This window comes from Oryctolagus cuniculus, chromosome 12 (assembly GCF_051225735.1).
Source record: "Oryctolagus cuniculus isolate XC-2025 breed Fujian yellow rabbit chromosome 12, ASM5122573v1, whole genome shotgun sequence".
Classification (NCBI taxonomy): Eukaryota; Metazoa; Chordata; class Mammalia; order Lagomorpha; family Leporidae; genus Oryctolagus; species Oryctolagus cuniculus.
Genome location: NC_142878.1, coordinates 78986242 through 79012441, shown reverse-complemented (window position 1 = coordinate 79012441; position 26200 = coordinate 78986242). Strand labels below are relative to the sequence as shown.

General features: G+C 39.8%; 1 protein-coding gene and 1 long non-coding RNA gene across 5 annotated transcripts in view; one reads left to right on the top strand and one right to left on the bottom strand.

The window, feature by feature from the left end:
* The window catches only part of RFX7 (regulatory factor X7), a 151778-nt gene that overhangs the window by 33109 nt on the left and 92469 nt on the right, over nucleotides 1–26200 (top strand). The gene's annotated exons all lie outside the window — the stretch shown is intronic.
* LOC149123113 (uncharacterized) lies at nucleotides 382–3020 on the bottom strand. Its single transcript, XR_016218165.1, has 2 exons — nucleotides 2881–3020; nucleotides 382–609 (listed from the first exon to the last, which is right to left on the bottom strand). It is a non-coding gene; the product is annotated as an uncharacterized LOC149123113 (long non-coding RNA).

Here is a 26200-nt window from a genome sequence, read left to right as displayed (position 1 = left end):
GTGCGCTTCCCAAATGTCCGCAACAGCCAGGTCTGGGCCAAGCTGATGGTGCAAGTCAGGAACTCCATCTTGGTCTCCCACATAAGTAACGAGGGTCAAAGAACATAGGCCGTCTTCTTCTTTCCCAGGTACATTACCAGGAAGCTACATCAGAAGCAGAGTAGCCTGGACTTGAACTGTATGCTAATATGGGATGCCAGTGTCACAAGTAGCAGCTTAACGCTCTGCACAACACCACTTGTGCCAAGAAGAACTTTTTTTTTTTTTTTTTTTAGATTTATTTATGTGAAAGGCAGCGATACAGAGAGAGAAGAAGAGAAAGAGAGAGATCTTCCATCCACGGTTCACTGCCCAAATGGCCATACGGCTGGTGCTAGGCTAGGTGGAAGCCAGGAGCCAGGAGCTTCTTTTGGGTCTCCCACATGAGTTCAGGGACCCAAGCACTTGGGCCATCCTCTGCTGCTTTCCAAGGTGCATTAGCAGGGAGCTGGATTGGAAGTGGAGCAGCCAGGACTTGAACCGGTGCCAATATGGGATGTTGACACTGCAGGCGGAGGCTTAACCTTCTACACCACAGCACTGGCTCCAAGGGGAACATCTTCAAAACAGCTAAAGGGGATGGGGGGAAGGCACATTATATTATATATCAGGGAACAATAATAGGGTTAAACACTGGTTTCTCATCAGAGATAATGGAGGCTACAAGACAATGTAATTATCTTTTAGATTCTGAAAAAAAGGAAAATAACCAGGAATCCTAAATCCACCAAAAATATTTCTTTTTTATGTTGGCAATATAGACATTTACAGGTGAGATAAAACTAAGAATTCACTGCTATCAGACTTTAACTATAAATGATGCTAAAAACAGTCCTTCAGGCTAAAGGAAATCTATTCCAGTCAGAAACTCAGATCAAAATGAAGGAATGACAGGGACCAGAACTGATCTTTCTGTAGATAAATATAAATGACATTAACCTCTTTTTCATGGTTTTTTTTTTTTTTTTTTTTTTTTTTTTTATAAAAGATAGCTTCTTGTTAAAAATGTTTACAGTGGGGAGCAGGTATTTAGCCTTGTGATTCAGACACCCATGGCCCACATCAGAGTACTTGGGTTCAATTCCTGACTTCAGCTTCCTGGTAACACAGAACCTGAGGAGGCCAGTGGCTGGTTTCTGTCACCCATGTGGGAGACCCACAGCTTGTGGCTGTGACCTGGCCCTGTCCTGGCTTTTGCAGGCAATTGGGGAGTGCATTGGTGGATAGGCGATCCCCCACCCTTCCCTGGCTTTTCAAATAAATAAAAATTTAAAAAATACTCTCAAAGAGGGGCCGGCTCTGGTGCAGTTGGTTAATCCTCCACCTGCAGTGCTGGCATCCCATATGGGCGCTGGGTTCTAGTTCCGGCTGCTCCTCTTCCAGTCCAGCTCTCTGCCGTGGCCTGGGAGTGCAAGTGTTTGGGCCCTGCACCCGCATGGGAGACCAGGAGGAAGCACCTGGCTCCTGGTTTCGGATCGGCCCAGCTCCGGCTGTTGCGGCTGTTTGGGAAGTGAACCAGCGGATGGAAGTTCTTTCTGTCTCTCTCTTTCATTGTCTGTAACTCTGCCTCTCAAATAAGTAAAGTCTTTCAAAAAATACTCTCAAAGAAAAAACTGTGGTGAACATTAGAGAATCCTGAGAATTAGGTGGTAAGAAAAGTTTCCATATCAGAACTTGGAGATATAGCTAACTGACATTTATAGAAATATGTAACTTTACTTGCTTGTAGTGGGTGGGTGACAAATTAAAAATTGATGAGTCAAGCTTTCAATATAAGATGAAAATGAACAACAGAATTAACCCAACGGAAATAGAAGAGTAGAAATTGATTAAATGAAAAATTATGGTAGAATCAATAACATATGATTTGTTTTCTTTACAAATTCCTATTAAATGTTCAAGGCTCAGAAATGATAGATTAGGTAAAAAGTAGATGCAAATAATATTAAAAGTAAAAATGAGACGTAAGTATGGATACAGCAGAACTTAAGGGAACAGTATAAGCAACTGAATGCTAATAAATTTTAAAAATTGAAAGCAATGATTTAATTATAGTAATGCTTTACATTTCATTAATAGTAGAAAACCTTATTGCCCTTTATCCATTACAGGAATGGAATTGGTCCCTTCAAAACTGTGCAAAGAAGATATTGAATTCCAATAGTTTCCTAAGTTAAATCTACCAAGCATTCAGGCAACAAATGAACCCAGACTCAGAAATTAGAGTAGGTGAAATTTTCTGTGGTAGGTAAAAAAAAAATGTTTACAGACTCCTTTGATAATTTTCAAAACGAAGAGCCTGATGTCACTCCCTTGAGGATGGGCTGAACCTAACAATGCAGTTCTAACAGAAAAAAGCAGAAGTGATGGTATGGAACTTGGAATAGTTCATAAAAGATATGGCTCCTTTTTTCTCATCCTGTTGAATTATTCCTTCTGGAAGAAGGCAGCTATGATACCATGAGGTCATTTAAGAAGCCTATAGAGGTTCCCGTGGTGAGCAGCTGAGGCTTCCTGCCAACAGTCAAGTGAGGGGGCCCTAATGGAAGTGGATACCACAGCCCCTGCTGACATAACAAACCTCATGAGAAACCCTTAGAACCCACCCAGTTCAACTACACCTGAGTTCCTATCACACATAAACTTAGAAAATAAATGTTTGTTAGTTTAAATCACTGCTCTTTAGGATAATTTATTACCCAATAATAGATTACTAATGTATATACCCTCCTACCTACATTCAAATCCAATTTAATTCTGGCACACAGACAGAATATAAAAATGTGATTTTACTAACTTGCTATTGAATGCAGGAACAAAAAATCCAAAGCAAAAACTCACAGATTGAAGCAGAAAATGCGTAAAAAGATAAAAATATCTTCTCCAGCCTGAGTCTATTACAGGAGTACTGTCGCTCCCCTTCTTCGTGGAGGAACGACTCAGGACCCTGCGTTGTTATTTTGTCTGCTCAGCCCTTCCCGGGTTTGCTGCTGGTTCTTCCTGGGTTGGCTACCATCCTTCCACCTCTGTGGAAGGGCGGTTCCCCCTGCCACTTTCCCCACTTCCGCAGGGGAGTGGCACACCGCCGGCCGGCCGGCTCTCTCGGGGGCTGCTCAGATGTTCCTTCAGATAGATGTTCCTGGTGCATGTTGTCTCTGTCCTCCTTTATAGTCCTCTTCCACCAATCCCAACTCTGCTACCCACACGCCGAGCACGCTGCTCTCCTCCAATCAGGAGCAGGATCAGCTCCTGCAGGTTACTGGTCGAACTGGAGGCAGCTGTGTAAAAGTTGTTTACTCCTCTCCCAGCACCATATTGTGGGAGAGCAGATGCATAGAATAAGTCTTAATTCCAGTAACTTAGTCTAGTCCGAGTTGCTCCCCACAGAGTACAAAGTTGGCTTATTAGAAACTCTGTCCATATAATTTACTATCTTAACAGATGAGGGAAAATAAATTATTTGATTATCTGAATTGATGCAGGAAAATAGTTTAGTAAAATTCAGTTTCTCTTTATGATAACGCTTTTGGCACATCAAGAATAGAAGGTAACTTCCTTAATTTAGTGAAAGTTTAGCCATAAAGTAATATATACTTACTAGTGAAAAAGATTTTAAGCACCTGTTTAAAAATTAGAAACAAGAAATATACACAATTCTTAGCATATTCAGAAGTAAAGAAACAAAAAAAGCAAACTTATGAATAATTAGAAGGAACAAACAAATTTACCATGGGTTAATCTATATAATAAATTCTTTCTACTCTAAAATTGTTGACATTAAGATAGTCTAGTAAAGATAATTTGCATTTCTGCATACAAGAAAAAAATAGAAAATGTAATATAATCTTTTTCAGTAATGTAGATGTATGGAGATAAATCTAGTTTAGATGTGAAAGACTTTTTATTATAGATTTAAAAAAGTTATTGAGAGATTTTAAATAATTCAGACCTAAATGAAGATATAGTCATAGAAATAAAGACAACAAAAAACATTTTTTCCTTTCTTGCCAAACATGTCTACATAATATAATTTTAATCAAAGAAATATTTTTTAAAAGACCAGCCAATCTGATTTTAAGCTTTTTATGGGTGAGAAAATGGCCTAGAACAGCCAAGATGCTCCTCAAGGACAAGGTAAGAACATGCCCTGTCAGATGCCAAGATCAGACAGTATTTTTGTTAGCTTAGTATTTGCACAGGGCAAAACATGAGAGGAGAGGGAAAAGAATTGAGCCTAGAAAAAGACCCATGCATATGTAGATACTTTTTATAAGACAGAGGGGAACTCTGTCTTATAAAAAAAACTGTTATTTAATAAAAGATGCTGGGAGCATTGATTATACCAAAGAAATAAATGACCTATATTTTACCCCTTGATTCTTAGTCAACTCTAGGTGAATACTGTAAGAGAAATATTATAAAATGCAGAGTTTTTAAAGGACAAAGCATCCCCAGGTAGAAGAGGACACAGATGTACATATCAGGAAGGAATTAATCAATACATTTGATTATGTTTAAATTTTTAAATTAAACTTTTATTTTGAGGTCACTCTTGATTCACATGCAGTTGTAAGAAATAACATAGAGGGAGCTTGTGTATTGTTTACCCAGTGGAACCATCTTGCAAATCTGTAGTACAGTATCACAATCAAGATCTTGACCTTGATCAAAACCAAACATTTCTGTCACCACGAAGATTTCTTATGGTGTCCTTTTCAAGCCACACCCTTTTCCTTCTCATCCGTCACCCTCTCAACATTGGCAATAATTAATCTGTTCTCCATTTCAAAAAATTTAGTCATTTAAAGAATATTATATAGATTGGATCATAGAATACCTAATCTTCTGGAGATGGGCTTTTTGCACCCAGCATAATTCTCTGGGTGTTTGTGTTGTTCCAGTTAGCAGTAACTTATTCTTTTCTGTTGCTGAATTGTATTCTTTAATATGGACATACCACAGTTTAACCATTCATCCATTGTGAGATATCAGGTTAATTCCAGTTTTGTTTCTTCTGAATAATGCTGCTGTAAACATTCATATACAGATTTTATTTTTTAAGATTTATATATTCATCTATTTGAAAGGCAAAGCAACAGAGAGAGAGAGAGAGAGAGAGAGAGAGATGGAGAGAGAAATCTGTGTGCTGGTTCAGCCCCCAAATGGCTGCAGCAGACAGGGCTGGGCCTGACTGAAGCCAGGATCCAAGAATTCCATCCGGGTCCCCCACATGGGTGGCAGGGGCCCAAGCACTTGGACCATCCACTGCTTCCCCAGGGCCATCAGCAGCAATCTGGATTGGAAGCAGAGCAGCAGAGACTGGAACTGGAACTCCAATATAGGATGCCACTTCTCAAGTGGCAGCTTAATCCTCTGCACTACAACACCAACCCTTCCTTCATATATAGATTTTTCTGTCAGTGTAATTTTCATTCTCTGAAATAAATTCCCAAAGTGCAGTTGCTGGGTCATAGAATAGTTTTTTGAAATTGCAAAACTTTTACAGAGTGTCTCTGCCATTTTATATTTCCACCAGTGATGTCTAAGCCATCTATTTTTTCTATATCCTTACTAGGATTAGATATTGACACTCTTTGATTGTAGCTGTTGCTACAGGTTTCTGCTGACATTGTGGCTTTTGCTTGCATTTTCCTAATGGCTAATGATGTTGCATATATTTTCATATGCTGTTTGTCATTTGCAGATAGCCTCTGGTGATATGTTTCTTGAATTTTTTGCATATATTTTGGCTGCAATTATTGCTTTTTGACTCTGAGTTTTTGAGAGTTCTTTATATATTCTAAATATTAGTCCTTTTTTGAGGGCCAAAAGGTCAGGCAGACAGGGACAGACAGTTCCTGTCACTGGTTTATTCTCCAGATGCCCAAAATATGCACTAAGAAGGCCAGAGCCAGGAATTCAATCCAGACCTAACAGGTAGCAGGGGCCAACTATGTGAGCCATCACCTGCTGCCTCCTAGAGTATGGGTTAGCAGGAAGCATGAATTGTGCCAGGACCCTATCCCTGGCACTCCAATATGGAATATGGGCATCTCAACCAGCAACTTACCCACTAGACCAAATTGCCTAACCTCTAATTTTGTCAGATCTCACCCTGATTCATGTAGGTTTTTTTTTTTAACTACTTTAATAAACTTTGTTTTTAGAGAAGTTTTAGGATCACAGCAACATTGAGGGGAAGGTACAGGTATTTCCCATATACTCCCTGCACACGTGGGGGACTTATGCACTCCCCCATTATACCACAGTGGTACATTTATTGAAATTGATGAACCCACACTGACACATTATGATCCCTAGTCCATAGATTGTATTAGGTTTTTTCTTTTACATTGTGTAGTTTTGGATAAATGTATATGAAAATAACATGTATCCACCATTATAGCAATTACAGCAGCTCCCTCACTACTTACAGAGCATGTGTTCCAAGACCCTCAGTGCATGCCTGAACCTGTAGGTAGTACTTAACTCTCCATATAAGCTTACCAATGTTTTTACCTACACATGCACATCAATGAAGTTTAATTTACTAAGTTAGACACAGTATGAGATTGACAACAATAACGATACTCATAAAATGGAACAATTATAACAGTAAGTGGTAATAAAAGTTATTTTAAAATTGTGATTTTTTTTTTGACAGGCAGAGTTAGACAGTGAGAGTGAGAGAGACAGAGAGAAAGGTCTTCCTTTCTGTTGGTTCACCCTCCAAATGGCTATAATGGCCGGCGCGCTGCGCCGATCCAAAGCCAGGAGCCAGGTGCTTCCTCCTGGTCTCCCATGCAGGTGCAGGGCCCATCCACTTGGGCCATCCTCCACTGCCCTCCAGGGCCACAGCAGAGAGCTGAACTGGAAGAGGAGCAACCGGGACAGAATCCTGCGCCCAAACCAGGACTAGAACCCCGGGTGCCAGCACCGCAGGCGGAGGATTAGCCTAGTGAGCTGCGGCGCCGGCCAAAATTGTGATTCTGAATTTTTCTTTTAATGTTTTCAGACTGTAATTGACCACAGGTTATTGAAATTGTGGAAAGGGAAACTATAGATCTGGGGAGATTAAATAGATTTACTCCTGCATTCTTTAGATTAATGTTAGCATAGCACATCTTTATTCATCTACATACTTTTTTAATTTTTTTGACAGGCAGAGTGGACAGTGAGAGAGGTAGAGACAGAAAGAAAGGTCTTCCTTTACCGTTGGTTCACCCTCCAATGGCCGCCGCGGCTGGAGCACTGCGGCCTGCGCACCGCGCTGATCCGAAGCCAGGAGCCAGGTGCTTCTCCTGGTCTCCCATGGGATGCAGGGCCCAAGGACTTGGGCCATCCTCCACTGCCCTCCCAGGTCACAGCAGAGAGCTGGCCTGGAAGAGGAGCAACCGGGACAGAATCCGGCGCCCCGACTGGGACTAGAACCCGGGCCGCTGGCGCTGCAGGCAGAGGATTAGCCTAGTGAGCTGGGGTGCCGGCCTCATCTACATACTTTTAATCTGCCTGTTTTTAAAGTCTGTTTCTTGTAGATGACAGTTTGTTTGGTCTTTTTTTCTTGATCTATTCTGACAAACTTTTATTTATTTTATTTTTTAAAAAGATTTATTTATTTATATGTAAGGCAGGGTGACAGAGACAGAGAGAGGAGGGACAGAGATCCACTGGTTCACTTCCCAAATGTCCACAATAGCTGGGGCTGGGCCTGACTGGAGCCAGGAGTCTAGAACTCCATCTGTGTCTCCCATGAAGGTGGCAGGGACCCAGGTACTTGGGCTTTCATCCACTGCTTCTCCAGGCACATTAGCAGGGAGCTGGAACATAAGCTGTGGGACTCAACTGGCAGTTAGATACAGATGCTGATATAAGAAGCAGCTTAGCGCTGTACCACAACGCTGGCCTCAGTGTCTGTCTTTTAACTGGTGCATTTAAACCACTGGTATTCAGCATGATTGATATAGTTAGATTATTATTTACCATATTTGTTATTGTCTTCCTCTTGTTGCCCTTATTCTTTTTTCTTACATTTTCCCCATTCTTTTTGGGTCTTATGTGATGTTAATTGAGCATTTTTTATGATTCCATTTTGTTTCCCTTATGGACATATTAGTTATACTTCTTTTTTTCCCCATTTGTGTTGGAGTTTGCAATATACACTTATAACTGTTCTAACTAACCTTACTTTCAAATACCTTTAAACTGCTGTGTGGGTTATATAACTATTTTATAATAACAAAATAATCCTAATTGTCTTTAGTTCTTTCTGTTATTGTTCATTCATTTCACTCGTATGAGGGAACTCTAAAAAGTTCATCGGAGATAGAATTAAAGATAAACTTATTTTTATTTTAAAAATGAAATTTTGGGCCGGCGCCGCAGCTCAATAGGCTAATCCGCCTGTGGTGCCAGCGCGTTGGATTCTGTCCCGGTTGCTCCTTTTCCAGTCCAGCTCTCTGCAGTGGCCTGGGAGTGCAGTGGAGGATGGCCCAGGTCCTTGGGCCCTGCACCCCATGGGAGACCAGGAGAAGCACCTGGCTCCTGGGTTCGGATCAGGTGCACCGGCCGCAGTGTGCCATCCACAGCGGCCATTGGAGGGTGAACCAATGGTAAAGGAAGACCTTTCTCTCTGTCTCTCTCACTGTCCACTCTGCCTTTCAAAGAAAAAATGAAATTTTGTATAGTTTTTTCATAACATACAGTTCCTAAGAACTTTTTAAAGCCCCCTCTAATAGAAGTGTACACACAGGAGGTTGTGTATATGTAAAGGCATGCATAATTGAATACATTGTCCTTTTATTTTTAGTAACTATTATCTGTTGAGTCAGTTAAAAATAAAGGAGGGGCCAACATTGTGGCGCAGTTGTTTAAGCCGCCTCCTGCAGTGCCAGGTTTGAGTCCTGGCTGTTCCGCTTCTGATCCAACTCCCTGTTGGTTTACCTGGGAGAGGAGCAGAGGATGCCCCAAGTGCTTGGGCCCTGTACCCACATGGGAGACCTGGAGAAAGCTCCTTGTTCCTGGCTTTGGTTCAGCCCAGCCCTAGACATTGTGACCCTGTGGGGAGTCAATCAGTGGATGGAAGATCACTCTCACTCTGTCTCTTCCTCTCTCTTCTCTCTCTCTGTAACTCTGCAACTCTGCCTTTCAAATAGATAAATCTTTAAAAACATATATAGGTGTCACAGAAATTTTAATTTTAATTTTATATTTGCATTTTTGTCTAGTGCTCTTTATATAGATCCAATTTCTGACTTTTATCCTTTTCCTTCCCTATGAAGAATTTTTCTGAACACTTTTTGTAAGGCAGGTCTACTGGCAACAAATTTCCTCTTTGTGTGTGTGTGTGTGGAAAAAAAAGTATTTCTCCTATGTTTTTGAAGGATACTTTTGCAGGTTTTTTTTTTTTTTTCCTGACAGGCAGAGTGGACAGTGAGAGAGAGAGACAGAGAGAAAGGTCTTCCTTTTTTTCTGTTGGTTCACCCTCCAATGGCCGCCACAGCCGGCGTGCTGCAGCCAGCGCACCGCGCTAATCCGATGGCAGGAGCCAGGTACTTATTCTGGTCTCCCATGAGGTGCAGGACCCAAGCACCTGGGCCATCCTCCACTGCCTTCCCGGGCCACAGCAGAGAGCTGGCCTGGAAGAGGAGCAACCGGGACAGAATCCGGCGCCCCAACTGGGACTAGAACCCGGTGTGCCGGCGCCGCAAGGCGGGGGATTAGCCTAGTGAGCTGCGGCGCCGGCCTGCAGGTTTTTGTATTCTAGATTGATGAATTTTTTTCTCTCAATATTTTAAATTAATTCACTCCTGTTACATGGTTTCTGAGGTGTAGCCAGATGTAATTCTTATTTTTGCTTCTGTGTAGGTAAGGTATTTTTTCCCTTTGGCCTCATTTAGGATTTGTCTTTCTTTGATTTCCTATAGTTTGAGAATATGTACCTAGGTGGTTTGCTTGTTGCTTTATTTTGTTTTGGTTTGGCTTTTTATCATTTATCTTGGTGAATATTCTCTGAGCTTTCTGGGTCTGTGGTTTCAGGTCTGAAATTAATTGGGGGAAATTCTTTGTCATTTTTTAAAAATTTTTCTTTGCTGTCTTTCCAATTGTGTTGGAATTTATTTACATTACGTGTATATTACATACCTTTTGTAGTTGTCCCACAGTTCTTGGATAGTCTGCTTTGATTTTTTTGTTTTTTGTTTTTTGTTTGGTTTGGTTTGGTTTGGTTTTTTTTTAGTCTATCTCTTTGCTCCTCAATTTTGCTCCTATTTAGATATCCTGAACCTCAGAACCTTTCCTTAGCTGTGTCCAGAGTACCAGTAAGGCCATCAGAGTCATGCTTCATTTCTATTACAGCATTTTTGATCTCTGCCATTTCTTTTTAGTTATTTTTTTAAAAGATTGATTGATTGATTGATTTGAAAGGCAGGGTTACAGAGAGAGATCTTCCATCCTCTGATTCACTCCCCAAATGGCCACAATGACCAGAGCTGGGCCAATCCAAAGCCAGGATCCAGGAGCGTTTTCCAGGTCTCCGATGTGGGTACAGAGGTCCAAGCACTTGGACCATCTTCTACTGCTTTCTCAGGTGCATTAGCAGGGAACTGGATTGGAAGTGGAACGGTTGGGACTCAAACCATTGCCCACATGGTATACCGTCAACGCAGGCGGCAGCTTAACCCACTTCACCACAGTGCCAACTCCTCTTTTTAGTTCTTAAATTCTCATCCCTTTACTTAAATTGGCCATCTGTCTTTACAGGCTGTCTATTTTTTCATTGGACCCTTTAGCATCTTAATCATAGTCATTTTACATTTTGGTTCTGTTAATTCCAACCTCCCTGCCATATTGGAGTCTACTTTTAGTATTTGCTGTGTGCTCTTGAATCTGGACCTTGAATTTGACTTTCTTGTAGCTTTCTATTGGCAGTCAGCCACGATGTTCTGGGTAAAAAGAACTGTTGTAAATAGACCTTTAGTAATGTTGGTGGTAGGGCATAAGGGAAATGTTCTATAATTCTGTTACTAAGTTTGCCTTTTAGTGAGTCTGTTCCTCTGGACTGTAAGTGCTTCTCAGTTCCCTCAACACTGCCCCCCACCCACTTCTTTGGAATATAATGGCTAGAGTGGGTGGGTAGAATTGGGTATTTCCCTTTTCCCAGGTCTGTTAGGCTTTGGTAAAGCCTCAACAGGTTAGGCTCTGGTTAACTAGTTTCTCTTGAGAGTAGACCTTGTGAAGAACACTGTGCTTTGATGTATTGCAAAGTAGTTCCTTTTCCCCTTTCCCTACTTTATACATTGGGGAACTTTTCTAAAGTATTCACTGTGAAAACCTGGTAGAGCTACTAAAGGTAGATTTCAAAGAGGCATGGATGCTTCCAATTACTGGTTCCTGCTGGACTTAATGTCTCTTCCTTGTCCACACTGAACCTGAGCAAGTCCTCAGTTGTAGTTCAAGTTTCCCTTCCTTGGTAGTGGTTCTTGCAGAGAACCACTGTTCTGTTCTAGGAAGTGGCACTTCTCTGCACGTGACTGTCAGTCACTCCAATTTGGAGGACTGTGATTTGTCCCGTGATGGATCTAAGAAGACTTGGTGATTTTTCAGTTTGTTCAACTTTTCTCTTGCATGGCATTTAGTGGCAACTTTTAGTTTTCTTAAATGGTTTGCCAGAATTCAGAAGTCATAGCTTTTTTGAAAATCCTCTTAATATTCTTTTGCAAAACAGATGTATAATTTATCAATTTTTCCTTTTATAGATAATGCTTTTGATTTAAAGCCTAAGAAGTCTGCCTTGTCCTACATATGAAAGATTTTTTTTTCTTTTACCTATGAGTTCTGTGGCTTTGTCTTATTTAAGCCTGTGATCCATTTTGTGTTAATTTCTGTATATAGTATGAGATTAGCTTGAAGTTTATTTTTAAAATTTGTTTTAATTTTGGTGAAATACACAAAAAATTATCCATTTAAAAATTTTTAAGAGCATAGTTAAGTGGCATTAAGTTAATTCACACAACTATGCGGATATCAACACTATCCATCTCCAGGATTCTTTTCATTTTGCAAAACTGAAACTGTACTCATTAAATGACACCTCATCCCCCTCCTTCCAGTCCTGTTCTATTTCCTGTCTGTGTGAATTTGACTACTGAAGATACTTTGTATGTGGATTGTATGTGTATATAAGTTTTAATCCATTCATTCATGGAAGACACTTGGGTTGCTTCTACCTTTTGCCTGTTATGAATAATGCTGCTATGAATATGGGTAAACACATACCTGTTCGAGTCCCTACTTTAATTCTTGGTAATTATCTGGAACTGGAACAGCTGGATTTTTTGGTAATTTTATTGTTAATGTTTTGAGGTGTCACCCTACTGTTTTCCTGTAGCATTTTACATCCCTACTAGCAGCAGGGATTCCATTTTCTCTGCATTCTTACCAGCACTTGTTGTTTTCTATCTTTCCATTTTATCTTGTTTTTAAATTTTATTTATTTGACAGGTAGAGTTATAGACAGTGAGAGAGAAAGACAGAAAGAAGAGTCTTCCTTCTGTTGGCTCACTCCCCAAATGGCCGCCATGGCTGGCGCTGCACCAATCCAAAGCCAGGAGCCAGGTGCTTCCTCCTGGTCTCCCATGGGGGTTCAGGGGCCCAAGCTCTTGGGCCATCCTCCTCTACCCTCCCAGGCCACAGCAGAGAACCGGACTGGAAGAGGAGCAACCAGGACTAGAACCCAGCGCCCATATGGGATGCTGGCGCCGCAGGTGGAGGAATAACCAAGTGAGCCATGGTGCCAGCCCCCTTTATCTTGTTTTTAAATAGTAGTCCTACTAATAGTTATGGGGTGATATCTCTGTTTTTCACCTAAGGAAGTTTGTTAATCAAACTTGTGTCAGTAATGAGAGCAAAGGGATAAATCACAAACTGGGAGAAGATGGTTGCAGTACAACTGGAAGATTAGTATTTGAAATATATAAAGCTATCCTACAGGGTTTTTTTTTTTTTTAAGATTTATTTATTATTTAGTTGAAAGAGTTACAAAGAGAGAGAAAGAGAGGCAGAGGGAGAGAGAGAGAGCCTTCCATCCTCTTGTTCACTCCCCAGATAGCTGCAACAGCCAGAGCTGCGTGAATCCAGAGCCAGGAGTTGCTTCCAGGTCTCCCATGCAGGTGCAGGGGCACAAGGACTTGGGCCATCTTCTACTTCTTTCCTAGGCCACAGCAGAGAGCTGAATAGGAAGTGGAGCAGCCTCTATCAAACCAGCACTCAAAACCAGCATATGGGATGCTGGCACTGCAGACAGTGGCTTTACCCACTATGCCACAGTGTCGGCCCCAGTCCTACAGGTTACTAAACAAGCAGGGCCATCTGGGGAGTGAACCAGCAGATGGAAGACCTCTCTCTCTCTCTCTCTTTGTCTCTCTCTTTCTCTCTCTCTCTCTGCCTCCCCTTCCCTCTCTGTGTAACTCTGACTTTCAAATAAATAAATCTTTTTTTAAAAAACAAGCAAATAGAAATCCAAGTGAAAAGTATAACTACACATTTCATAGAAAAGATATAAGGTCAAAAAACTACTAAAAACTTGCTCAGACTTGCTAGTTCTCAGGGAAAGGCAAATTAAAACAACTTTTCATACTGACTAGAATTGGCAAAAGTTGAAAGTCTCCTGCTGCTGCTGGCAGTTAGAACTCTCTTTCCTAAAGACTGAAGTGTTAACTCTACTTGCAGCTTCATTTTGTGTTCTCTCTCCTTTGATTCTGTAGAAAGAACATCTAATCCAGACTAGGAATTTGGAGAGATCAGAGAATTTTTTTTTTTTTGGAGTATATATTTTGGGATACCTTCCACAAGCCATAGAAAAATCTCCCTCCTTAGAAGAAGTAACTGCTTTTTGTCTCTATCATCTTACTTGATACTATTTGAAGTATTTTAGGTCTCTTTTGGTTCTAGAAGATATGGTGTTGGGTTGTTACTGTTTTTTTGTTTTTGTTTTTTTTTGGTGGTGTTTTTGTGTATCTGTATATATATGTGTTTGTGTGGTTTTTCTCTTTTTTTTTTTTTCTTTTTCTTTCTTTTTTTTTGACAGGCAGAGTGGACAGAGAGAGAGAGACAGAGAGAAAGGTCTTCCTTTTGCCGTTGGTTCACCCCCCCCAATGGCCGCCGAAACAGAAAGGGAGAGACAGATCTTCCATCCTCTCATTCATTCCACCAAATGCCCCATCAACCAGGTCTAGATCAGGCCTAGACCAGGCCAGAGCCAGACGTCTGGAACTCCATCCAGGTCTCCCAGTGGGTGGTAGAAACCCAAGTACTGCTGCCTCCCAGACACCTTAGCAGGAAGCTGGATTGAAAGCTCTGTAAAGCAGATACTCAAACCAGCACTCCAGTAGGGCAGGCATCTAGAATGGCAGCTTAATCTGCTTTGCCAAAGTACAGGCTTCTGTGGTTTTTCTTAGTTGTTTCTATGTATGTTACTCTTCTGACTGGCTGGTTTTTTTTGTTTGTTTGTTTGACAGGCAGAGTGGACAGTGAGAGAGAGAGACACAGAGAAAGGTCTTCCTTTTTTTCTGTTGGTTCACCCTCCAATGGCTGCTGTGGCTGGCGTGCTGCTGCCCGCGCACCGCGCTAATCCGAAGCCAGGAGCCAGGTGCTTCTCCTGGTCTCCCATGGGGTGCAGGGCCCAAGCACCTGGGCCATCCTCCACTGCCTTCCCGGGCCACAGCAGAGAGCTGGCCTGGAAGAGGGGCAACCGGGACAGAATCCGGCGCCCCGCCCGGGACTAGAACCCAGTGTGCCGGCGCCGCAAGGCGGAGGATTAGCCTAGTGAGCCGCTGGCGCTGGCCAAGGCTGTTTACTTCTTTTTTTTTTTTTTTTTTTAACTTTTATTTAATGAATATAAATTTCCAAAGTACGACTTATGGATTACAATGGCTTCCCCCCCATAATGTCCCTCCCACCCGCAACCCTCCCCTTTCCCACTCCCTCTCCCCTTCCATTCACATCAAGATTCATTTTCGATTCTCTTTATATACAGAAGATCAGTTTAGCATACATTAAGTAAAGATTTCAACAGTTAGCTCCCACACAGAAACATAAAGTGAAAAATAATAGATGATTTTTTAAATGATGATGAAATCAGATCAGACCAATTGTCATGTTTAATCCCAGTGAGAGTCAAGTTGGGAGTTGATAATTTCTTCTTTTTTTTTTTTTTTTTTACAGAAGATCAGTTTAGTATACATTAAGTAAAGATTTCAACAGTTTGCACCCCCATAGAAACACAAAGTGAAATATATTGTTTGAGTACTCGTTATAGCATTAAGTCTCAATGTACAGCACATTAAGGCTGTTTACTTCTTAAAACTTTATGTTGTCAGATTCACAAAACTCTTTCCATGCCTTGCTTCAGTCATAGCTAGCAGCTTTAGAGTTAAACAAGTTTGTGATCATCACTCCCATTTGATATTTCGGTGTGCAGGAGCATAAGACTAAAATAAATTCCCCCTATATTCATAGCCATTATTACTTGAATTTGAGTATGGGGATAGATAAAGCTCTATAGACAGATCATTTGCCTTTTGTTCTTGATTTAGTCAAAAAGGTATTTCTAAAAATTTAGTCCTTAGAGTTTATATTAGAATATTGTTGGGAATTAGACCCTCAGAGCTTTAGTCCAACAATAACCTTTTTCTCAAAGCCTTCACTAATAAGTTAGCATTGATTCTCTCTGGAGTTGTAGGAGCAGCATCTTACCTGTGTTTCTGTATTAGTGTATCCCAACTTGGGGTACTAGTAATTAGTTTGGGAAATGCTGCATAGGATAGCTCTTTAACCCACTCTCAAATGAATATGGCACATGGTAAAATACAAAGGCCCTCTAGGAATCCTGTATTACAATGATAGAAGAATTTAATTCTTAAGATAATTAAAATCCCATTTTAAACAAAATTAAAGTCCTATCCAATCTTGTTTAACTCAGCAATTTCTAAATTTACTGGTACATTATCTACTTCTTACATGGGTTACCTATGTACATTGGGACAGTTTTCACAGATGCATTTCAAGAATACTGGCAATATGTCACTAAAATGTACTAAGCCTGCAGTTCTTTTTCTGTTCCATATGGTCATATGGCTGGCTTCACAACTGTCTTATGTTCTGTCATAATCCCTTACTGAGTAAGACAACTGTAAAACACTGTATTATCTTTTTTTGTGCTTCTTGATTTTGAGAAAATAGGATATTAGCTTAGTACTTGAGGGGGACAGATACTGGGATAATGATCATTTTACTCTATTACTCCTAGAAAGCAATGATTCTGTGTCTATCATGAGTAATGGTAGTCTACCTAATAGACTGGGAATTTTATATATCTTTTAGGACTAAATCCCTGTAATTTAAAAAGAACACATGGTCCCTTTTTTCTCTGCATGCTTACCTCTGAAGCGGTCATCAGACTTTTCTTTCATTCTCTAGTCCACCAAGCATGTTGTGCCATAGACCTGTCCTGCCTAATACACTAGCTCTTACACATAGGTATTGAACACTTTGATAAGTGGTCTGATTGAGATATATTAAGTATAAAATGCAAGATTTCAAAGAAAAAAGGACTTAAATATCCCAATATTTTTATTGACTATGTATTAAAATATAACTTTTTTATATTTAACAATGAATTTAATACTTGGATATATAAATACTAAAAATATCTTCTTGAAAGTAATATCTGTTTTTACTTCTTTTTAATAACACAGTTATGTAATTTAGGATTACCTGTGTGTCTTGTATTATACTTCTAATGGACAATGAGAATATAGGCACTTTTCCAGTGAACTGAGAGAGTGAACCTCTTTCATTATCCAGGTTTTAATAAAGCTTTTTGGCCTAAGAACAAATAGTCTTTGATCCCATACATCATTTTGAAGTCTCCCAAGAAGGAATTACTATCAGACATTCCTTCATGTAATCACACCTTAGACACGATTAGGGAGAAAGATGGAAAATCTAGAGCTTTCTAACTATATAACTAATAAAATATTTACATATTTCTATTCATAACTGTTCTACCTTGGTATCTTCCTAAGACATCATTTGAACACTGTGGAGATTAACTTAGAGTTCTTTGCTGTCTTTTGATGGCCTTCTAGCTAATGAATTGAAGTGTGTTTAGGTCAAACTTTCCACCATTGGTTCTCTTACTGTTTTGTAGGAGACATTTCTAGTATTAACAATCAAATGGTTTTTATGTTTTTGACATTTCATAATGAGAAGAATCTTGTGATTCGTGGGTTTAAGTGGAAGACAGTAGGACATTGAATTTAGTGACTCAATTTTAGATTAGATGTTGGAGCACTGAACCCTTCACTGCCCTAATAAATTGTTGAAAAGAGTAATGTATCTTGTCTCATAAGTATACCCAAAGCAGATTTCAACTACTATTTTTTTTTTTTTTTTTTTTTTTGGACAGGCAGAGTTAGACAGTGAGAGAGAGACAGAGAGAAAGAGAAAGGTCTTCCATCCGTTGGTTCACCCCCCAAATGGCTGCCATGGCCGGCACACTGCGCCGATCCAAAGCCAGGAGCCAGGTGCTTCCTCCTGGTCTCCCACGCGGGTGCAGGGCCCAAGGACTTGGGCCATCCTCCACTGCACTCCCAGGCCACAGCAGAGAGCTGGCCTGGAAGAGGGGCAACCGGGACAGAATCCGGGGTGCCGGCGCCGCAGGCAGAGGATTAGCCTAGTGAGCCACGGCACCAGCCAACTACTATTTCTCTGCCTGTCAAAAAAAAAAATTAAAAAAAAAAATTTTACTTATTTAAAAGGCAGAGCAACAAAGAGAGAGGGAGAGACAGAGAAAAAAATCTTCTGTCACATAGGTCACTCCCTGAATGCCCACCACAGGCAGGGCTAGTCCAGGCCAAAACCATGAGAAAGGAACTCCATTTTGGTCTCCCATGTGGGTGGCAGAAACCCACATATTTGGGCCATCATCTGGTGTCTTACCAGGTGTATTATCAAGAAACTGGATTGGAAGTGGACCCCAGGCACTCAGAAATAGATACCAGACATAAGCTTCCCAAGCAGTAGCTTAATCCACTGTACCACTCCGCTCATCTATGACATTGTTGCCGTTCCATTTTCTTATCTGTGAATGAAAGAATTAGAGTAGATTGGCCGGCGCCGCGGCTCACTAGGCTAATCCTCCACCTAGCGGCGCCGGCACACCGGGTTCTAGTCCCGGTCGGGGCGCCGGATTCTGTCCCGGTTGCCCCTCTTCCAGGCCAGCTCTCTGCTGTGGCCAGGGAGTGCAGTGGAGGATGGCCCAAGTGCTTGGGCCCTGCACCCCATGGGAGACCAGGAAAAGCACCTGGCTCCTGGCTCCTGCCATCGGATCAGCGCGGTGCGCCGGCCGCAGCGCGCCGGCCGCGGCGGCCATTGGAGGGTGAACCAACGGCAAAGGAAGACCTTTCTCTCTGTCTCTCTCTCTCACTGTCCACTCTGCCTGTCAAAAAAAAAAAAAAAAAAAAAAAAGAATTAGAGTAGATTGAATTTATTAAGTACTTATACAAGCTTGTTATTGTAATATGGTGTATTACACCTTAGGGGGAAAAATGTTTCATCTAAGTTACCAACATATACAAGAGCACTTCAGAAAGTTCATGGAAGATTAAATTAAAACAACAGTTCATTTTGATGCAAAAATAATTTTGAAGTCTGTGTATATGAGGAATCTTCACAAAGTTTGTAAAAAAATTTGAATTATAAAAAAAAAAATTGTGCATGGCTTTTAAAAGGTTTTACCCAGATAAACTTATCTTTTAATTCTAATTTTCTATGAACTCCTTGAACTGTCCTAATGGTTGCAGAATCAAATTCTTCCTTTCAAGGACCATATATTTTTCTTGGCTATGTACACTGTGGTGTTTACTACTATATAAATTTGTTTGAAGGTTTTTTTTTTTACTACTTTAAAATATGTATTATCTGAGCAAATGCTTACTATTATGTTAGACCACACATTTGAATCCTGTTGACTCTTTAAGCTTTCATTATCATTCTGAAAATCTGTTTACATAGCAAAAAAATCTAGAGAAGTGTATAGATTGATACAAACAGCAGCAAAAATTGTTCAAAACACTGCCTCCTCAAAACACAGAATTTTTTTTAAAGATTTATTTGAAAGTCAGAGTTACATAGAGAGAAGGAAAGGCAGAGAGAGAGAGAGAGAGAGAGAGAGAGGTCTTCCATCCGCTGGTTCACTCCCCAGTTGGCTGCAACTGCTGGAGCTGTGCTGATCCGATGCCAGGAGCCAGGAGTTTCTTCTGGGTCTCTCATGAAGGTGCAGGGGCCCAAGGAGTTGGGCCACCTTCTACTGCTTTACCAGGCCACAGCAGAGAGCTGGACCGGAGGTGGAGCAGCTGGGACTTGAACCAGTGCCCATATGGGATGCTGGCACCACAGGTGGCAGCTTTACCTGCTATGCCATAGCACCAGTGCCAAAAACAGATTTTTACAACTGTTTAGAGTTAATTATTTATTAATATTCTGTGGTAAAATTCAGCATTTGAAGCAACGGCAGTCATAAAATGAAAGTTGCCCATACAGAAGAAAGAAAAATAACTCATTAGAAAGTTAAAAATCAGTTTCTATACTCTGAACTTTTGTATATTAATGTACTCTTTCAGTATCACTCCTTCTCTGCTAAATAAATATTAACAGTCACCCCATAGACACTGATTATGGTGGCTAAATCTGCATTTCTTAGATTTCTGTGTGGTCTTTGTTAAATTTGTTGCATCTTTTAAATCTATCTCAGAAGGTTTTGAGGTCTCAACTAGCATCTGTGTGGTTGCTGTACTTTCCTGTAAGATTTTGTTAATATACTTCTCCCTTTTGAAACTTCCATTGTAAAAATTTGAAATATATTTGAAAAAAAAAAACATACAGTGAGCCTTTATATCTTTATCATTCAACTTTAATAAATACTTTTACAGCTAACTTTATATAATCCTATTTATATAATTTATATTGTATGTATATATACATATATATAATTCATATTAACAGTATTTATTTTGAAGAGACTCTGAGATATAATCATTTTATCTGTATATAAATATAGCTATATGATTAACATGCCAAAATAATAATTGCTTAATATCAGCAAGCATACAGTCAGTGCTCAAATTTCTACAAGTTTCTCTTTTTGACATTTTTATAATTTACTTGAATCAATATCTTACATTTCTGTTGGTTGACATATATCTATAGGTTCCCTTCCTGAATTTTTCTTACTTTTTTTTTTTTTTTTTTAAGAAATTGGGTCATTTGTTCTATGGAGTTTCCCACAACCTGGATTTTTGTGATTTCATCCTCATAGTGGTATTTAGCACATTCCTTTACTTCCTAAAAATCGATAAATATTTCAGCAATAATTCTTTGTAGTTTTTGGTATGTACTTCCACCAGGAGGCCAGGACATTCTAATTCTTTTTTTTTTTTTTTTGACAGGCAGAGTTAGACAGTGAGAGAGAGAGAGACAGAGAGAAAGGTCTTCCTTCGCTTGGTTCACCCCCTAAATGGCTGCTACGGCTGGCGCGCTGCGCCGATGCAAAGCCAGGAGCCAGGTGCTTCCTCCTGGTCTCCCATGCGGGTGCAGGGCCCAAGCACTGCTTTCCCAGGACACAGCAGAGAGCTGGATCGGAAGAGGAGCAGCTGGGACTCAAATTGGCACCCATATGGGATGCCAGCGCTCTAGGCCAGGGCATTAACCCACTGCGCCACAGCGCTGGCCCCGTTTTCTGTATTTTGAACCAGTTCAGCACCAGCTTGGCCATATTCACGGCCTGAATAAGAGAAAACAGAATTAGTGACCAGTTGCACATCAATAGTATTTTACCTCCAGCTCTCTAGAATTCTGGAAAGCCCGCCTTTCTGCAGGCTCTACTCCATGAATCTGTTTTAATACTCTTTGACTTGTATGGTTCTGATACTTAGTTTGCACCCAGGACAATAATCTAAATACTCTCGCCCACAGTCTCATTCCTACTTTGCCTCTTTTTCTCTCCCTTCTCTTCTCTCCATCCCTCCTTTTGTTAAATACATATTTATAATTGCCCAGTGTGTATCATACAAAGTGCTGGCTCAGCATACAAGTTAACAAGACTCAGGGCTTATCTGTAAGACAAAGGGTAGAGTACCGGTACCTATAGCTATTTACATGAAAAAAAAAAAAAAACACAAAAATTCAGGAAAATTCAACCTCTAGATGTGAAAAGAAAACTTTGAGTAAAAAGTGTATTTATGACAATAAGGAACATAAACGAGGTATTGGGGGCGGGTAAAGCTTCTGTCTGCAGTGCCGGCATCCCATATGGATGCCAGTTCACGTCCCGACTGCTCCACTTCCAATCTAGCTCTCTGCTGTGGCCTGAGAAAGCTTTAAAAGATGGCCCAACTCCTTGGGCCCCTGCACCCACATGGGAGACTCGGAGGAAGCTCCTGGCTCCTGGCTTCTGATCAATGCAGATCCAGCCATTGCGGCCAATTGGGGAGTGAACCAGTGGATGGAAGTCCTCTCTCTCTCTCTAACTCTCTCTCTCTCTTTCCTTGCCTCTCCTCTCTCTCTCTGGGTAGCTAACTTTCAATAAATAAATCTTTTTTAAAAAAGATATTAAAAGTACTTCTTGTGAGGAAAAAAATTGTCATTCACTGCATAACAACATTTTAGCTAGTGATGGACTGCATAAGATGGTCTCACAAGATGATAATGGAGCTGAAAAATTCCTCTCCTAAGTGGTATAACCATGCTAGTATCTTACCATAATGCATTATTCACATGTTTGGGATGGTGCTGGTCTAAACCTAGTCCACTGCCAGTGTACACATGCAATTATGTATAGCAATACAGTTATGTATGATAGGTAGAACTTTACAATAGATGTCTTGGCTACTGGTTCATGTGTTTCCCATTCTTGTTACTGTCACTTTAGAGTGTACCCTTCTGCTTATATAAAAAGGTATACAGTACTCCATGTTACTCCAACAGCAGCCTCATACATCTTGTTTTGATTGAGTCTCTTGATTTTATTAAGAGGCCATGGAAGTGATTAGCCTATACCATCTATGTTTGTGTTGATCACATTCTTTGATGTTCATACAATGATGAAATCACTGAATGACACATTTGTTGAGAAACACTTTCATTAAGCATTCCATGGCTATATTAATAAATTGGATTAAATTAAAATAAAAGCTTTTTGTGCAATAATAAACACCATGAGAAAGAACAAACTGCAGATAAGGAGAAGTTATTTGTAACTCAAATAATTGCCAACAGTTTAATAACTAAAGTATGAAAAGGACCCCTGTAAGTAAATAAAATCATGATAAACAAGGCAAACAACCAAGAAAAATAAAGGGGAAAGGATATGAGTAAGCAATTCATAGTATACATGTAAAGATTCTCAACCTTACTAAATGAATATTAAAACAACAAAATATTTTACACCTGTCAGATTGTCAGAAAGTCTGTAACTGGCAGATTTTGCAGAGGGTAGAAATAATCATTCTCATACAAAATTGGTGGACTGTAAATTGACTAAAGCTACCTTGGAGGACAATATGACAATAATTAGAATGTTGAAGGTCAGCATACTCTGGCATATGTCTGTATTTCTGTCTCTGTGCCAGAAAAATTCATGCACTGTGTATAGCCAGATGTATGTGTCAGTTGTTTCTTGAAGTATTATGTGGTACGCTGTAGAGGTGAAAATACTAAAAGAGTCCATCTGTCAATGAGTAAGTAAAAGTACTATGTTCAAACAGTGGAGTATAAGTATGTTAGTTTGCTAGGGCTACTATAGTATCTGTGTCCAAATTTCCCCTTTTTATAAGGAAACAAGTCATATTGGATTAGAGCCTACCATAATGATTACATTTTAGGATGTTTTATACTTCTATAAAGATGCTATCACCAAATAAAGTCACAATCTCAGGTACTGAGTTAAGACTTCAACCTAAGAATTGGGGAGGTAAGGGAAGGGATACACAGTTTAGTTCATATTACTAAAAACATTAAATTTAAACAATATTAAATATTTAAAAATATTAAAAAAGCTGAAGAGGCTGGCATTACAACATTGGCATTCCATGTCAGTGTGAAGGTTCAAGTTATAGTTAATCAGCTTCTGATCTGGCTTCCTGCTGGTGCACCTGGGAAGGTAACAGAAGATGACCCAAATATTTGGGCTTCTGCTGCCCGTTTGGGAGAACAGGGTGGAATTCTTGGCTCCTGGCTTCGGCCTTGCCCAGCCCTGGTTGTTGCAGCCATTTTGGGAGTCAACCTGTGGATGGAAAATGTCTCTCTCTATCTCCCTGCCCTTCCACCTCCCTTCCCTTTCGTTCTCCGTCTCTCTCTCCCTGTCACTCTTCTCCCTTTACTTCTTATAGCTCTTTCAAATGAATAAATTTTTTAATCAACATTATTAAATTTTATTAACAAAACTCTGTACATTTTCTCTTAATACACGTGAAATACAATTAGGTAAAATAACATAGTCAAAGTTTACCATTTATACAAGTTTTTTTGTTTGTTTGTTTGTTTGTTTGTTTTTGACAGGTAGAGTGGACAGTGAGAGAGACAGACAGAGAGAAAGGTCTTCCTTTGCCGTAGGTTCACCCTCCAATGGCCCCCACGGCCAGCGCACCACACTGATCCGATGGCAGGATCCTGGTCTCCCATGGGTTCATTTATACAAGTTTTTACAGAATAACAGCCATTGGTTAAATAAGCAAAATAAACCACATGGTTTTTAAAATTATTTACAAAAGATTTGACTTTCTTTAAAATTCCCCAGAACATATAAAAATAAATTAAAACTGGAATACATAAATTTGGGACATGCTCAAGCTGACTTGCCCCAAATGGTAGAGTTAGAAACATACCAGGGGATTCCAATTCAATCCCATCAAGGTGGCATGTACCAATGCCATCTCACTAGTCCAAGTGATCAATTTCAGTTCACAATTGATGATAATGAAAGGACTAAGAGTCAAAGGGAGCACATAAACAAGTCTAGTACCTGCTAACACTAACCGATAGAATAAATAAAGGGGAGAGTGATCCAACATGGGAAGTGAGATACTCAGCAGACTCATAGAATGGCAGATGTCCTAAATAGCACTCTGGCCTCAGAATCAGCCCTAAAGGCATTCCGATCTGGCTGAAAAGCCCATGACAGTATTTCAGGCATGGAAAGCCAAGACACTCTGGCAAAAGATCTCTGTGAGTGAGATCCCAGTGGAAAGAACAGGTCTTCAAAGAAGGAGGTACCTTTCTCTGAAGGGAAGAGAGAACCTCCACTTTGACTATGACCTTGTCTAAACAAGTTAAGAGTCGGAGAACTCAGAGGGCTTCCATAGCCTTGGAAACTCATGACTGGAGCATAGGGAGATTACTGATGCCATAGACAGGAGTGTCAATTGGTAAAGTCAACAACAGGATCTCTGTCCTTAATGTGCTGTGCATTGAGATTTAATGCTATAACGAGTACTCAAACAATATATTTCACTTTGTGTTTCTATGGGGGTGCAAACTGTTGAAATCTTTACTTAATGCATACTAAACTGATCTTCTGTAAAAAAAAAAAAAAGAAATTATCAATTCCCAACTTGACTCTCACTGGGATTAAACATGACAATTGGTCTGATCTGATTTCATCATCATTTAAAAAAAATCATCTATTATTTTTCACTTTATGTTTCTGTGTGGGAGCAAACTGTTGAAATCCTTACTTAATGTATACTAAACTGATCTTCTGTATATTAAGATAATCGAAAATGAATCTTGATGTGAATGGAAGGGGAGAGGGAGTGGGAAAGGGGAGGGTTGTGGGTGGGAGGGACGGTATTGGGGGGAAGCCATTGTAATCCATAAGTCGTACTTTGGAAATTTATATTCATTGAATAAAAGTTAAAAAAAAACTGGAATACATAAAAATAGATAAATTTCTAATGCCTGTCAGTAAAAAACATTTAATAGAGGGACAGGGACATATACACCATAACTTCATGCCTATAAAGTAAATTAAACTGCAGTATATTGTTTATGGATATATATGACATTTGTAATAAAAATATACATTTATATGGGAATGATAAACAAGTACTGCATGTGACCACCACTGAGAAAGAACTGATGGCATGACATTGGTTAGTGTCCAGCAAGGGACCTTTTAGTTTTATCTGTAAAGTTTTTTTCTTAAAGGACAAAAGAAAAGGGAAAACATTAAGATTTTTTCAAATGGTTGACAAGTCTATGAGTGTTACATTATTCCGTTATTCTTTGTAACTTTCCTATATATTTGGAACTTGGTAATATTAAAAAAAAACAAAGAAAATATTAAATCAGTGAATGAAATAACACCATTAAGAAACTGAAACTTCAGTTTTATTAATGTCATTAATTAAATTGTAGGCAACAGTTACCTGGTGATTAAAGTTCATTCTTCTGATTGCAATTAGTTTTTTTTTTTTTTCGGTACAATAAAATAGGGGTTACAAAAAATTAAACTTTTATAACATACTGTGTCAGAAGCAAGGAGTTCACTTTCTGTGCCTAAAGAAGTTTGGGCTTTTAAAAGTAACTCATGTATAGAACTATGTGTTGTATCTGTTAAGGAACTTAAAATACCTGACTCAGTAAGCAGCATGTGAGCTGATTTTGTTTCCTGCAGTCTAGAGCAGTGGCTCCCAACCAGCAACACAGGAAATGTGCGGAGGCAGTTTTGGTTGCCAATGTCTAGGAAGCACTGCTGGCATTTGGTGAACACCATCAAGTGATGCCAAACATCCTGTAATGCATAGGACAAACCTGTAAAGAAAACAAGAGTACTGTCTAAAGTGTTGGTGCCTTATTGAGAAACACTGGTAGGTTAATTTGCGTTCAAAGTACAGTCATGCATCACTTAATAACCAGGACATGTTTTGGGAAATGTGTCAGGTGATTTAGTCATTGTAGGAATATCAATACAGTGTCCTTAGACAAAACAAGTGATATAACTTTACAGGACCACCCTTGTGCATGCAGTTTGCTGTTGACCAAACTGTCGTTATGTGGTATATAGTTACAGATTCCCCAAAAGTTCATAAATATAGCCAAGAATTGT